At 37.4% G+C, this 14,618-nt stretch overlaps 1 pseudogene; it reads left to right on the forward strand.

The window, feature by feature from the left end:
* The first annotated feature begins 11,644 nt into the window (after positions 1–11,644).
* Positions 11,645–13,448, forward strand: LOC141719383 (high affinity nitrate transporter 2.4-like; annotated as a pseudogene).
* The last annotated feature ends 1,170 nt before the right edge of the window (positions 13,449–14,618 follow it).

Below are 14,618 nucleotides of genomic sequence, written 5' to 3' on the forward strand. Positions count from 1 at the left end.
TGCAGTATTAGGCTTCATATCAACAATATCACCATTGTGATCTCTGTACTTTGGAACATATATGCTGTCAGACTTAACAGAATAAAGCCTTTTCTGTCTCTGAATCTGTTCTTTTAAGTAGTTTGCAGCAGTCTCTGTTATTCTGTCATCCACTTGAAGTAAGAAAAGTACATGCTCCAATTCTTCAAAATACTTCAAAGGAAAGGCATTTTGTCTTATATGATAAACCCTACCATCTGTCATGAAGTACAACATGATGTATTCTTTCAAGTAGGTATGGTAAATCATCTGTACAGATTCCAGTTGATTCAATCTCTCAGGAGTTGCTCCAATACCTGGTTCGCTCAAGGAAGTTGGATCATTGGTAGTGTTGTGTACTCTTCTTTCATCAGCACTTCCCAATCCAGTTTTATCTCTAGCTTCCTTTCCAGTAACTACTCTTGCTTCAAAACCACTTACAGTAGTCTTCAAAGATTGAGTCTGTTTTGCTTTAGTGAATCCTGGTAGGAGTGTCTTTGATCTATTTTCTGATATCAAGTTAACTTGAGCTCTGTCAGAGGTTACTTGCTTCTTCTGAATATCAGAACTTACAATTTCTTGACTCTGAACAACTTGAGCCATGTCAGAGGTTGTTTTAAGAATTTTTCTTGAAGTCAGAGCAAGATCATTTTTTTCATCAGTAATTTCTTCTTCCTCAGGAGGTACATAAGCCTTGATAGGTTCACCAACCTTTTCTTTACCCTTGGATCTTGGATCTATCTGTGGTTGTGATCTAGCCAATGTTGCTTCAGTATGTGTCCTTTCTTTGATCACAATGCCTTTAAGTTTTGGAAGTGACTTTTTACCAGAAGCTTCAGATTTAGATGTGACTTTCTCTGATTTAAGTCTGGCTTCTTCTTCCTTTAAACTTTCCAAGTCCATTCCTGGATTTTCTTGAAGAAATAACTGTCTTGACATTTCCTCATCAAGATCTAGAAGTTCATCAGAACTTATCCTTTTACCAGCAGCAGAACTTATTCTTTTCCCAGTATCAGAACTTGTTCTGTGACTAGCTTGTCTTGATGTAAACCTTCTACCTTGACTATGACCACTACCCATTCCAGAGTTTCCTTGGTCATCTTTTCCATCATCCTTTCCTTGCAGTGTCTTATTGGTTTTGCATTTGGACTTAATTACCTTCTCCCCCTTTTTGGCATCAGCAGGTAGTAGAAGAGAGATAAGTAGTTCTACTGAGGTCTGGATTTCAGTAAGTTGCGATTGCTGAGAAGCTTGATTTGTCAGAATTTGATCAATCTGAGCTTGTTGTTTCTCTTGAGTTTTCTCAATATAAGCGATCCTGTCAATGGTAGGTTGAAAGAACTTTTTCTTATCAATTTTCCAAACTTGTTCCTGTTTGATAAAGTTCTCCTGAATCTTGTGTAGCTCTGCATGAGTAGTTGAATGAAGACCTTGTAGATGTTTAGTACTCAATGCAGTGACTCTAAGCTGGGTTTTAAAATCATCAGAATTTAACATGTCATCAGCTTTAGTCAAGTGCTCAGCAAGATGTAAAGCATTTGGAACACATGAAACTGAGTTCCATTCCTTAGTCCACTCCTGACCTGCAGGAGTTTCACTCCAAGGCACTGGTGCATCCCTGATAACAAACTCCTTTACCAGTTCAGACTTAGGAAGAGTCGGTGGTGGAGTATGTCCTGAAGGACCTGCTTCATCAGCATCGACAGTTGTAGCAGCTTCACCAGTATCTCCAACATTTGCAGCATCAGAACTTAAAGAATCAGTATCTTCTGATAAGACAACAGTGTGAGTAGCAATGAAGGCTTCAGAATCCTCTAATTGCTGATCTGATACTAAGTTCTGATCAACAGCCATATTCTGATGCTCACCTAAAATCTGATTATCGGCATCTTGATGCAGAGAAGGTGTTGTTGATAACTCTGGAGTTTGAACAGCATCAGTAATAGGTGTTGTGGAAGGATTAGTTGCTGTTGGAGCTTCTAAGAAAAGTATTTCAGGCACAACCAGGTTCTGAATATCAATTTCAGCACTTGTGCCTGGATCAACAAGAGACACAGATGGTGAGTTAGCCTTGTCAGATACAGCTTCCTGAGATGGAGTTGATGGAGAAGAAGTGACTGGAGCAAATTCCTTGTCTTGTGAGATCAGAGATTCCTGATCCCCTTCCTTAGCTGCTTCCTCCTCATCATCTGAAACTGGCCTTTGTGCCCTCTGTTTCTTGTACTTCCTTGTTGATTTGGATTCCTTGGGAGTTTCAGGAACTATCATTCGTCTAAGCCTCTTGAGAAGCCTAGAACCCCCAATTTCAGAATCCTTCTGAGAAGTTGCTTTCTCAGCTTCATCTACCACAGGTTCTGAAGAAGGAATCTGATCCTCAGAATCTGATTCATCTCTCAAAGTAATTCTCCTCCTCTTTTGAGGTGTTTGAGGAACAGTCTTTGTTCTTTTTGGCTTAGAGGATGTAGGCTTCACAGTAGGTGCTGAAGAAGAAGGTTGAGGAGTCTGTGAAGTGGAGAGATAGGATTTGAGATAAGTTCTGAGGGTAGGTTGAGTAGAATGAGAGGTAGGTACTGAGGTTGATGGATTTTGGGTGGTTGGAGGTGATTGGACATCAGAGTAAATAGATCTATAAGTATCAGGATCAGCATTTACCAGAATCTGTTTTACAGACTTAGGAATCTGTAATGGTCTAACCACTTTCTTCTTAGTATCAGCATTTACCAGGTCATTAAAGTATCGTTTTGCAACCTTAAAAGGTGGGGTTTGAGTGCTGACTAAATGAGGTTCATCAGTACAGTAAGTGTAAATAAGTTGACAGAATCTAGCAAAATAAACAACATCTCTATCCTCTGTCATCCTATCCCCAATAAAACCAATTATTCCAGTTGCAAAATCAAAATGAGTTTGATGAATAATAGCATACCCTATGTGCTGAATCGGAATTGGGATAGCATCAAAATTTGAACATTTGTTCCCAAAAATCTCCTCAGGAATGGCTGTTACATGCCACTCCTGCTGCCACTCGGCACAACTTAGCTCCATAGTGAAGGTTTGGTTGTTTAAAAACATGTTGTATCGAACCATTGTGTTTTTGACAGAAGAAGGAGGATAAGTGTGTGAGAAGAATGTGATGGAGAGACTGATGTGAAGTGGTTGCTTATATAGGCAAGAGAATGCCAAGAGACGCAAAGATAATTAATGCTGACAGGTATAATTAATTCTACCTCGTCTCCCTAGACTTTGAAAAAGAATAATAGTCATTGGAAAGAGGAATCATGGTCTAGACCGCACAAGACACAAGAAATAGTGGACTGTTCAAGTACAAATACCATTAATCCTAATCATAGTGACTATTAATCTTCCACTTCAACATATTCTAGTTCGAACTGAGACTGGTATCAAATTTTATTCACAGATAAGCCAAGTAAAGGATTAGACTGAGAAACCAGAACTTAGACCTATACCAGAACTTGACAGTCATCAGAACATAATTTCTTAACTCGAAAAAGGAATGCCCATCTTAGTAAATACTCATACAAGTTCTGAGTTATGGACGTCAGAACTTAATCATCAGAACGTGTAACTTAGAACTTGTCCTCAGAATTTGTGCAATAATGACACAATGACTGTTTATCTAAAATAACATAGACCACCACAGAAATTTTTATCATTCAGATGGAGTGATTAGTGTGTGCATTAAGCTAAAGACAGACAAAGAGTAAAGTCTGATTCACTTTAGTACATCTTAGAAATAAGGCATAACTAAAATTTTGCTAAAGATCTTTCATTGTCCTGAAACCTACTGATGAATGAGTTCATGTTGGAGTCCATCTCAACTGTTTTGTGCTAATTTTATGCATCTTTTGCAATTCTATTTTACAGTGGCTTCTCAGTGTAAGTGAGTCACGACTGTTTATCAGAATTTATGCTATTTTCAGAGTATTTCTCCAGTAATCATAGAGTGTGAAAAGTCACCAAGAAAATATTTTGCTTTTCTAATGCATATTTACTTAATACCAGCAATGCACTTGGGTCGTCCCTTCCACATTTTTACTCTAGATCTCAAAGGAGTACCTGATGTTATTCTTTAATCTTTTTGCTTTTTCTTTTGATAAGTGAGGTTTATCAGCACTTAGTACATTCAGCAGTTTTACTAGTATCAGAACTTAACAGATGAGTAGCATTATTCTAATTTGTGACTTAGTAATAAGATATACAAAGTAAACTTAACTAAGCTCAATTATCAGAATTTGCTAGTGTCATAAGATTTCCACCGAAATAATTACTTCTTACATGGAATCATTTGTTTATTAAAGACTATTAGGTCAGTTATCTAGCACAGTTATCCTCATAGGATTGAATAGGTACTAGAACAAACATATCACTTATCAGAGTTTAGAAACATATATCAGACAACAGTCAGTACTTAAAGACATTTATCAATTATGCACAGAATATACAATGAGATTAATTCTGTAAATACTGAGCAAACAGTCTGATAACATAGAACAAGTCTAAGCAGATTTAGAGAAAGAACCTGAAACCATTCCAAGTTCATTTACCAATCTTGTAAAATTAGCTTCACATAATGGTTTTGCGAAGATATCTGCCAATTGTTGATCTGTGGGAACAAAATGCAATTCCACTGTACCTTCATCCACATGTTCCCAGATGAAGTGGTACCTGATGCTAATGTGCTTTGTCATTGAGTGTTGAACTGGATTACCTGTCATAGCAATAACACTTTGATTATCACAGAAAATAGGGATTTTGAAATATGTTAACCCATAATCCAGTAACTGATTCTTCATCCAAAGAATCTGTGCACAACAGCTTCCTGCAGCAATATACTCTGCTTCTGCAGTTGATGTGGAAATTGACTTTTGTTTCTTGCTGTACCAAGAAACCAATCTGCCTCCAAGAAATTGGCAGCTTCCACTTGTGCTTTTCCTGTCAATTTTGCAACCTGCAAAATCTGCATCTGAGTAACCTATTAGTTTAAAATCTGATTCTCTAGGATACCATAATCCCAGAGCAGCTGTTCCTTTAAGATACTTAAAGATTCTTTTTACAGCTGTTAAGTGAGGTTCTCTTGGATCTGCTTGAAATCTTGCACAAAGACAGGTAGCATACATGATATCAGGTCTACGAGCAGTTAGATAGAGTAGAGAGCCAATCATACCTCTATAGTCAGTAATATTTACTGATTTACCGGTATCCTTATCCAGTTTTGTTACAGTGGCCATTGGAGTGGATGCACTTGAACAATCTTGCATTCCAAATTTCTTTAGCAAGTTTCTGGTGTACTTGGTTTGACAAATAAAAGTGCCTTCCTCATTCTGCTTGACTTGAAGGCCAAGAAAATAGCTAAGTTCCCCCATCATACTCATCTGATATCTTGACTGCATTAGTTTGGCAAACTTCTTGCAAAGTTTGTCATTTGTAGATCCAAAAATGATATCATCAACATAAATCTGGACCAGAAGTAAGTCCTTTCCATGGTTGAGGTAGAACAGTGTTTTGTCTATTGTCCCTCTATTGAATCCACTTTCCAGAAGGAACTGAGCTAAAGTCTCATACCATGCTCTAGGAGCTTGCTTAAGTCCATAAAGTGCTTTATTAAGCCTGTAGACATAATCTGGATTTTTGTTATCTACAAAACCTGGAGGTTGTTCAACATATACCTCTTCTTCCAATTCTCCATTGAGAAAAGCACTTTTCACATCCATTTGAAAGACAGTAAACTTTTTGTGAGCAGCATAAGCCAAAAATATCCTTATGGCTTCTAACCTAGCAACTGGTGCAAATGTTTCATCATAATCAATTCCCTCATGTTGAGAATATCCTTTTGCAACCAGCCTTGCCTTATTCCTTGTAATTATGCCATCACTGTCAGTTTTGTTTCTGAATACCCACTTTGTACCAACAACAGATCTATTCTTTGGTCTTGGCACTAGGGTCCAGACTTTGTTTCTTTCAGATTCATTCAACTCTTCCTGCATTGCTTGCACCCAATCAGCATCTTGAAGAGCTTCTTCCACTTTCTTTGGCTCAGTCTGAGAGAGAAAAGAATTGTAAAGACACTCATTTGAAGTACCTGTTCTAGTTCTGACACCTGCATCAGGATTTCCAATTATCAAATCAGGTGTATGTGATTTTGTCCACTTCCTTGCAGATGGAAGGTTTTCTCTAGAACTGGATGCTCCCCCACGATCCATGCTCTCTTCATTTTCATTTTCTGATGCTCCCCCTGAAACTATGCTCTCTGAGTTGGATTTTTCAGTATTTAGATTTTCAGCACTATCAGAACTTGGCTTATCAGAACTTGATGAATCAGAACTTGAAGAGCCAGATGCATGTTCTGATGTTTCTTGAGATATGGTGGGATCTTGAGTATGCTCCCCTGCATAGGTGCATCTTCCTTTAACGTAGTCACCACAGTTTCAATAACATCAGAGTTTAATCCACCAGAGTTTGGAGTATCAGGACTTAGACTGTCAGGATTTTCAGTATCAGAATATGAGCCTTCATTTTCAAATCTCAACTGATCATGGTCAATGAAATCTTTAAGACCAGTGATTTTCTTGTCATCAAAAGAGACATTGATAGATTCCATGACCACTTTTGTTCTCAAATTATAGACTCTGAAGGCTTTTGTGGAAAGTGAATATCCAACAAAGATTCCTTCATCAGCTTTTAGATCAAACTTTGATAGCTGTTCAGGATGAGTCTTGAGAACAAAACACTTGTATCCAAATACATGAAAATATTTCAGATTTGGCTTCTTTTTCTTCACCATCTCATATGGTGTTTTTCCATGCTTGTTAATGAGTGTTGCATTTTGAGTAAAACAAGCAGTCTGCACAGCTTCAGCCCAGAAATAGGTTGGAAGCTTTGCTTCTTCAAGCATTGTACGTGCAGCTTCAATGAGAGTTCTATTCTTCCTTTCAACAACTCCATTTTGTTGTGGAGTTCCAGGAGTAGAAAATTCCTGCTTTATTCCATGGCTTTTGCAGAACTCTTCCATTATCAAATTCTTGAACTCAGTGCCATTATCACTCCTTAAAATTTTCACAGAATCTTTGACCATTTTATCCAGCTATTTGACATGATCAATCAAGATAGATGCAGTTTCACTTTTTGTGTGCAAGAAATACACCCATGTGTATCTGGTGAACTCATCCACTATGACCAACGCATACTTCTTCTTTGCAATAGACATGACATTTACTGGACCAAATAGATCAACATGTATAAGATGATAAGGCTCAAGAATTGATGTATCAGTCTTGCTCTTGAATGAAGATTTTCTTTGTTTGGCTTTCTGACATGAATCACAAAGACCATCAGGAGCAAATACTATGTTTGGCAATCCTCTCACAAGATCTTTCTTGAACAGTTCATTTATATTGTTAAAATTTAAATGAGAGAGTTTCTTATGCCAATTCCAGCTTTCTTCAATTGATGCTCTACTTAACAGACAGATTGCAGAGCCATCAGTACTTGTTGAAAGCTTAGCTTCATAAATGTTACCACATCTGTATCCTTTCAGAACAACTTTGCCTTTAGATTTACTCATAATTTCACAGTGTTCTTCAAAGAAATCAACATGATAACCTCTGTCACAGATTTGACTTATACTCAGTAGGTTGTGTTTAAGTCCTGAGACCAGAGCTACTTGTTTAATTATGACATTTCCAAGATTGATATTGCCATATCCCAATGTTTTTCCAATGTTGCCATCTCCATAAGAAACACTTGGGCCAGCTTTCTCCACAAAGTCTGATAGCAGTGCCTTATTTCCAGTCATATGTCCTGAACATCCACTGTCCAGAACTAGAATATTTTTCCTGTTGCCCTGCAATCACAAAGACCACTAATTATTAGTTTTAAGGACCCAGACTTGCTTGGATCATTTGGCCTTATTAAGTTTGTTAACATTTGCAGCGGATTTAGCATCAGAGTTTATGTTAACATTTTTCTTATCAGAACTTACACTATCAGACTTTGAATCAGAATTTACACTAGAAGGAACAATGGAAACTTTCTTCAAAGAAGGTTTTATTTGATAATAATCATAGTACAAACTATGATATTCCTTACAAGTATAAATGGAATGCCATAAACTACCACAATGAAAACAAGGATTTTGTGCTTTGTATCTAACAGACTGACTCTTAACTCCTGATTTTGAAGGTAAGGAGTTAATATTCTTATTCTTCCTGCAAAAAGAAGCCAGATGGTTAGAACTTCCATAGTTATGACATGTTTTCCTAGGAGCATCAGGAACAGGTTTATAATCATTGCTTTTATTCACACCTTCCTTTCCATTCCTATTTTTCCTAGGTGATTTTACCTTGTTTGCATTCTTGACATCTTTCAGCTTATGCTTAAGCTGCTTCTTTGTCATTAAGCCTATGCTCACTTCAGCTGTCTTTTCCTGTTTTAGTTTGTCAGAAGTTAATTCCTCTTTAACTTCTGATTTCTCATTTTCAGACTTTACAGTTACAAACTTAACAGGTTTAAACTTTGGCTTTTGCTTAACAACAGGCTTAATTTCTTCAGTTCCTTTATCATTCTTATCTTCTCCATAACCTAAGCCCTCTTTCCAGTTTCCACTACTTAGCAAATTTTGAGTTGTTTTGCCAGAGTTAGTCCAAGTCCTGATAATTTTAGCACTTCATTCCTAACATAAAAAGCATCATCTCTATCCTTCTGAGTTTGATGGAACATGACTAACTCTTTTTCTAAGAAATCATTCCTTTTCTTAAATGCAAGATTTTCAGAAGTTAATCTTTCACATGTTAAAGTTTGATCTCTATAGCTAACAAACATGGTTTTAAGATATCTTCTCAACTCATTAATATCATCAGTATGAAAAGCATAAGTAGTCTGAGGTACCTTTGTTTCAGCAGCTTCAGAACTGCTCTCAGCACTTTCTTTATCAGCATTTGCCATCAATGCATAGTTCTCCTCACTTTCAGAATCTGAGGTGTCTGTCCAGCTTTTCTGCTTTGTGACAAGAGCCTTGCCTTTGTCACCCTTTACCTTCTTGCAGTCAGGAGATATGTGGCCTTTCTCACCACAGTTATAGCATTTAACATTGGTGTAATCTCCTCTGTCAGACTTTCCTCCTCTGCCTTCAGATCTTCTGAAATTCTTCTTATCAGAACTTATGCTTTTCCTGGAAAACTTCTTTCCCTTCCTGAACTTCCTGTATGCAATCTTTGTGATTCCTTTCACCATAAGAGCACACAGCTTCATCATCTCCTCATCAGCATCAGTCTCAGGCAAGCTTTCAGAATCTGAGTCATCATCACTCTCAGAACTTGATGACTCAGTATCAGACTTTATAAAAAGAGCTTTACCCTTGTCTTTCTTTGAGGAAGCTGCTTTGGGGAATTCTTCTTCAGCCTTAAGAGCAACTGTCCTTGACTTTCCTCCTTTCCTCTTGCTTCTTTGTTCCATCTCCAGCTCATGAGTCTTGAGCATTCCATAGATTTCGTCAAGAGTTATTTCATCAAGATTGTAGTTGTCTCTTATTGTCGTTGCCTTCAAATCCCAGCATTCAGGAAGAGCTAACAGGAACTTAAGGTTTGAATCTTCAAGATCATACTCTTTATCAACTAATGACAAATCATTCAAAAGTTTGAAAAATCTATCATATAAATCATTCAATGACTCATTAGTCTTTGAGTCAAAGTGTTCATACTCTTGAGTGAGTATTGTCTTCCTGTTCTTCTTAATTGTGTCAGTTCCCTGACACCTTGTTTCCAGAGCATCCCATATCTCCTTAGCAGTCTTGCAGTTGATTACCCTGTTTGACATTACATTATCAATGGCACTATGCAGTAAGTGTCGTACCTTAGCATCCTTAGCAATTGATGCTATGTCCTCAGCAGTATAATCACTCTTCTCCTTTGGTACGATTTTTGCTGCTTCACCTGCAACTACAACAGCGAGTTTGGTTGGTTTGTGAGGACCTTCCTTGATTCTATCAAGGTATTCTGGATCTGTTGCTTCCAGGAACATGGTCATCCTTACCTTCCATATGGGATATTCACATGGTCTCAGTATGGGGACTCTGATGGTCTCATACCGACTCTCAATTTGTGTCTTTGGTGGTTCCTCAGTTGTGGTAGGCTTAGTTGGAGTTTTTGTGTCCGACATGATTGTGTTTGGATCTTTAACTGTATGTATGTTAACAGATAGGCTCTGATACCAATTGTTAGGTCACACACACACTGTAGAGGGGGTGAATACAGTGTATAGTACACTCAAATCGAACTTTAAGAACTTAAGTAACAGAAAACAAACTTTATTGAAACAATAAACTCTGTTACAGTATGGAACTGTTACCTCTCAGTGATGAACAAATATCACGAGAGCTGCTAGGGTTACAATGAATAATCTTTTCTAATAATGATAACATTTAGAGTGTAAACCCTATGTCTGTGTTTATATACTACACAGTTACAAGATAATCGCTAATTGATATGGAATATAATTCTGCTTCCTAAAATATATCAATCAGATATCTTTTCTTCCAAGTATTCCATTCTTCACGAAATTCCTTCTTCATGCATATCTCTTCTTATGTTTATCTCGATCTTCTTTCCTTTAATCAGCTACTTTCCTTATCTGATTGTCCTTCAGCACTTAAGTTCTGATATCTATCTTCTGATGATTATCTCCTGATAATATAAGTACTGATATCCTTAAGTCCTGACTTTCAGTATAAGTACTGATCAACAGTTAAGTACTGATTTATCCTGTTCACGTAAGATCTGAAAGCTAAACATAAAACATATTAGCCATGACATTATCAAATATATCTAACACAAAATATCTCAATACAAGTCATGAGCTACATTTAAGCCAAATCAAAGATGTTTTTTATGTCGAAAGCCCCAAAACTAGCTTTATCTTATAACATATAACTGACGTAAGTCTAAAAAACGGATTTCAAAAATAAAGGTCGGTTTGCATCGTAACTAATAGAAAAAATAACTTAGTAGACTCAGGACTCTCTGTCTAAACTCCTCGGGCCTAAAGCGAATCATGTTTGTAAAAGAAAAAATGTAAATCTCTAATCGGCAGCTGATTAATTCTATGCCCAAAATGCCTAAAATTTACGAAACGGTATGCTATCCTGAAATATGCATTTTATGGTGCATGTTTGTAGATTATACGACATAGAAAAAGCAAACTTTGTCGAGACTCCAATATATGCTAGAATATCCCCGGAGTTCAAACAATATAAACCTGACAAAAAAATTCAATCGATATATACATTTTTCTTCCCATTCGGCAGCAATCCAATATATTCATCAAGACAACGAGATATAGTTTATATAATTTGAAACTAAATATTTAATAAATAAAAACAACTCTTACACCATCCCAAAGGCTGTTTACTGATTGGTACTATTTTTGGCTTAATATCTACAAATCTTTTTTTAGCATATAGTTATATAAGACATCTTGTTATCAGTTGACTGTAAAAAACTTAACAATAGTGCAACAAAATTTACCAAATAAGTAAATAAAATTATAATTTACTCTCCGTTTGGTATATACAGCTAGAGGGTTCTGAACTTCTAACAGGCGAATTTCAATTCAAGAAATGGCTGACAAACTTGTAGGCTCGCCGGACAACTACACCAGGAAACAACAGTCCTCTTCCTTCTCCGTCGATACTTCTACTACGCCATTCCCCCTAAATAAAAGTGCAAAATAATTAAACTTCGACCTTCCCGTTGACTCAGAACACAAAGCCAAAACCATTAAGATTTTCTCATTCGCAAACCCCCACATGCGAACTTTTCATCTCTCGTGGATTTCATTCTTCACATGCTTCGTCTCCACGTTTGCCGCCGCACCCCTCATACCGATCATCCGCGACAACCTCAACCTCATAAAAGCTGACATTGGAAATGCTACGATAGCCTCCGTATCAGGCACCATTTTCTCCAGGCTTGTAATGGGTGCTGTTTGTGACTTAATAGGTCCCCGTTATGGCTGCGCATTTCTCATAATGTTGTCAGCACCTACCGCTTTTTGCATGCCATTTGTTTCGTCTGCAGAAGGTTACGTGACGGTAAGGTTTATGATAGGATTCTCTTTAGCAACATTTGTTTCGTGTCAGTATTGGATGAGTAGCATGTTTAATGGGGAGATTATTGGGCTTGTAAATGGCTTCCGGCTGGGGGAATATGGGTGGTGGTGCAACTCAACTTATCATGCATTTGCTTTATGAAATTATCCGAAAAGCCGGAGCGACGCCGTTTACAGCTTGGAGGATTGCCTTTTTTGTGCCGGGGTGTTTGCATGTGGTAATGGGGCTTTTGGTGTTGAGTTTGGGACAGGATTTTCCTGATGGCAATCTTGGTAACTTACAAAAGAAAGGAGATGTCGCTAAAGATAAAATTTCCAAGGTTGTTTTTTGTTCTAATCTTACTCTAGTTTGATAAGTTATATTAGGTGTGTTAATTTATAAGTTTAGTGAAGTTATTTATATGATTGAAGTGTGTGCTATTGCAGGTGCTCTGGTGTGCTGTGACAAATTACAGAACATGGATATTTTTCCTTCTTTATGGCATGTCTTTGGGTGTGGAACTGACTACTGATAATGTCATCGCCGAGTACTTTTTTGACAGGTAATCACTTTACCACATTACAATCAACATTCCTCTAAAATTAATTTATCCTTATCATCGCTCCCACACTGAAGTAACTTCTATGAATTATTATACATCGTTCAGGTTCAGTTTAAAATTGCACACAGCCGGCATTATAGCAGCCGCATTTGGAATGGCCAACATGGTCTCTCGTCCAGCAGGAGGCCTCTTGTCCGACATTGAGGCACGCCGCTTTGGCATGAGAGGCCGACTCTGGAACCTCTGGATCCTTCAAACTCTGGGAGGAATTTTATGCATTTGTCTCGGCCGTGCAAACACACTCTTCCCCTCTATCCTTTCCATGATATTATTCTCCATCGGCACGCAAGCTGCATGTGGTGCCACGTTTGGAGTCATCCCCTTCATTTCCCGTCATTCTTTAGGCATTGTGTCTGGACTAACAGGAGCTGGTGGCAACTTTGGTTCCGGATTAACACAGCTGTTATTTTTCACGAACTCTGGACACTCAACTGAATCCGGTTTGTCGTCAATGGGATTTATGATTGTGGGATTGACACTCGCAGTTGGATTGGACATTTTCCGCAGTGGGGGAGCATGGTTTTAGGTGCGACGAAAGATGAGAAGAAGAGCAAGGAAGAATACTATTATGGATTAGAATGGAACGAGGAAGAGAAAGACAAGAATTTACATTATGGAAGCCTGAAGTTTGCTGAGAATAGTAGGTCAAAGCGTGGACGGAAGCAGCTGGTCTCTGCACCATTGCCTCCTCCTGATTCTTCCTGTGTTTAGAATCTTTTACAAAGTTTCATTGTTTACATGTGTGTGGATTTCAAGAAATTAAGAAATTGGTATTTGATCTCATTTTTTTCTAACAAATGCTACTGCAAATTTTGTATTCCCAGTAGAAAAAGACCAATCCTTTCATAATGAGATTCCGAAAATGATAGTAATCGCACTGATGCCTAAAACACTTTACTTTATGGCTTTAGCATACAAATTAACTTCTACAACTCTAAAAAAATGAAGATCATGCAAACGTGCTTTAACCATACTCTTCCTTTTCTCTGTCTTAGATGCTTCAATTTGTAATCATCATGATCACCAGCTAAATATTGTTCCTACTTTGAAACCCTTATCAAGACGATAAATATTTAAGGCAGTGGCGTAAAAGAGAAATATATATGAAAACTATAATCACTTAAAAATAAGACTATCTAGAAGAAGTTCGCAAAATCAGTTAGGATCAATCTTGGACCTGGATAGTCAAACAGCCATGTAAACCAAAGACAAAAATGGGACAGAGTAGTAAACAAGGACATTGAATGCCAAGTGGTAAAGCAGTTATACAGCTCCGGGGATACAAAATTAATTGGCATATATCTTGTTTAGTGTTAAAATTCTGCTAATACTAAATTTTATTGCCCTCTGATCTCTGTTGCTCATCTATGTCATTGTTATGCAATATATAGATGTTATAAGTTTAACAAGTGATAGAGCAACTACAGAAAGAAGAAAATTTGTGACTGTTTCAGGGAGTTACCATATCTAACTTGGTGTCCTGCAGTCCTATTCTCTTATATAAAACTATATGCAGTCTTAAGGTGTGTGAATCTCATGATTTAAACTTAAATGCTTTATTCCACCACGCCTTCACATCCTCTTGCAGTTGAAAAATGAATGAGGGGATAAAAAAGGCTAGAAATTTCTGGCTTCGAGTGTAGTTTTGATTTTCCTCCTGTGATTAGGTATGAGTCACAGCGTTAGGTAAATCTCAATTAAGTGAACCTGTAAGGAGAATAACAGCAAGTTCTATGGTTAAGATAGATGAAATGCATGCTTAATTGATATTTGCAAATAGCAGGAATCAGAGGAATGCTAGTTCCAGGGAGCTAAAGCACACATAGTGATAAACCCAAAAATCATCCAAACGATCTAGTTACTTGTTATAACAAAAATTAA

The sequence above is a fragment of the Apium graveolens genome, chromosome 4, assembly GCF_009905375.1.
Source record: "Apium graveolens cultivar Ventura chromosome 4, ASM990537v1, whole genome shotgun sequence".
In the NCBI taxonomy this organism is placed as follows: domain Eukaryota; kingdom Viridiplantae; phylum Streptophyta; class Magnoliopsida; order Apiales; family Apiaceae; genus Apium; species Apium graveolens.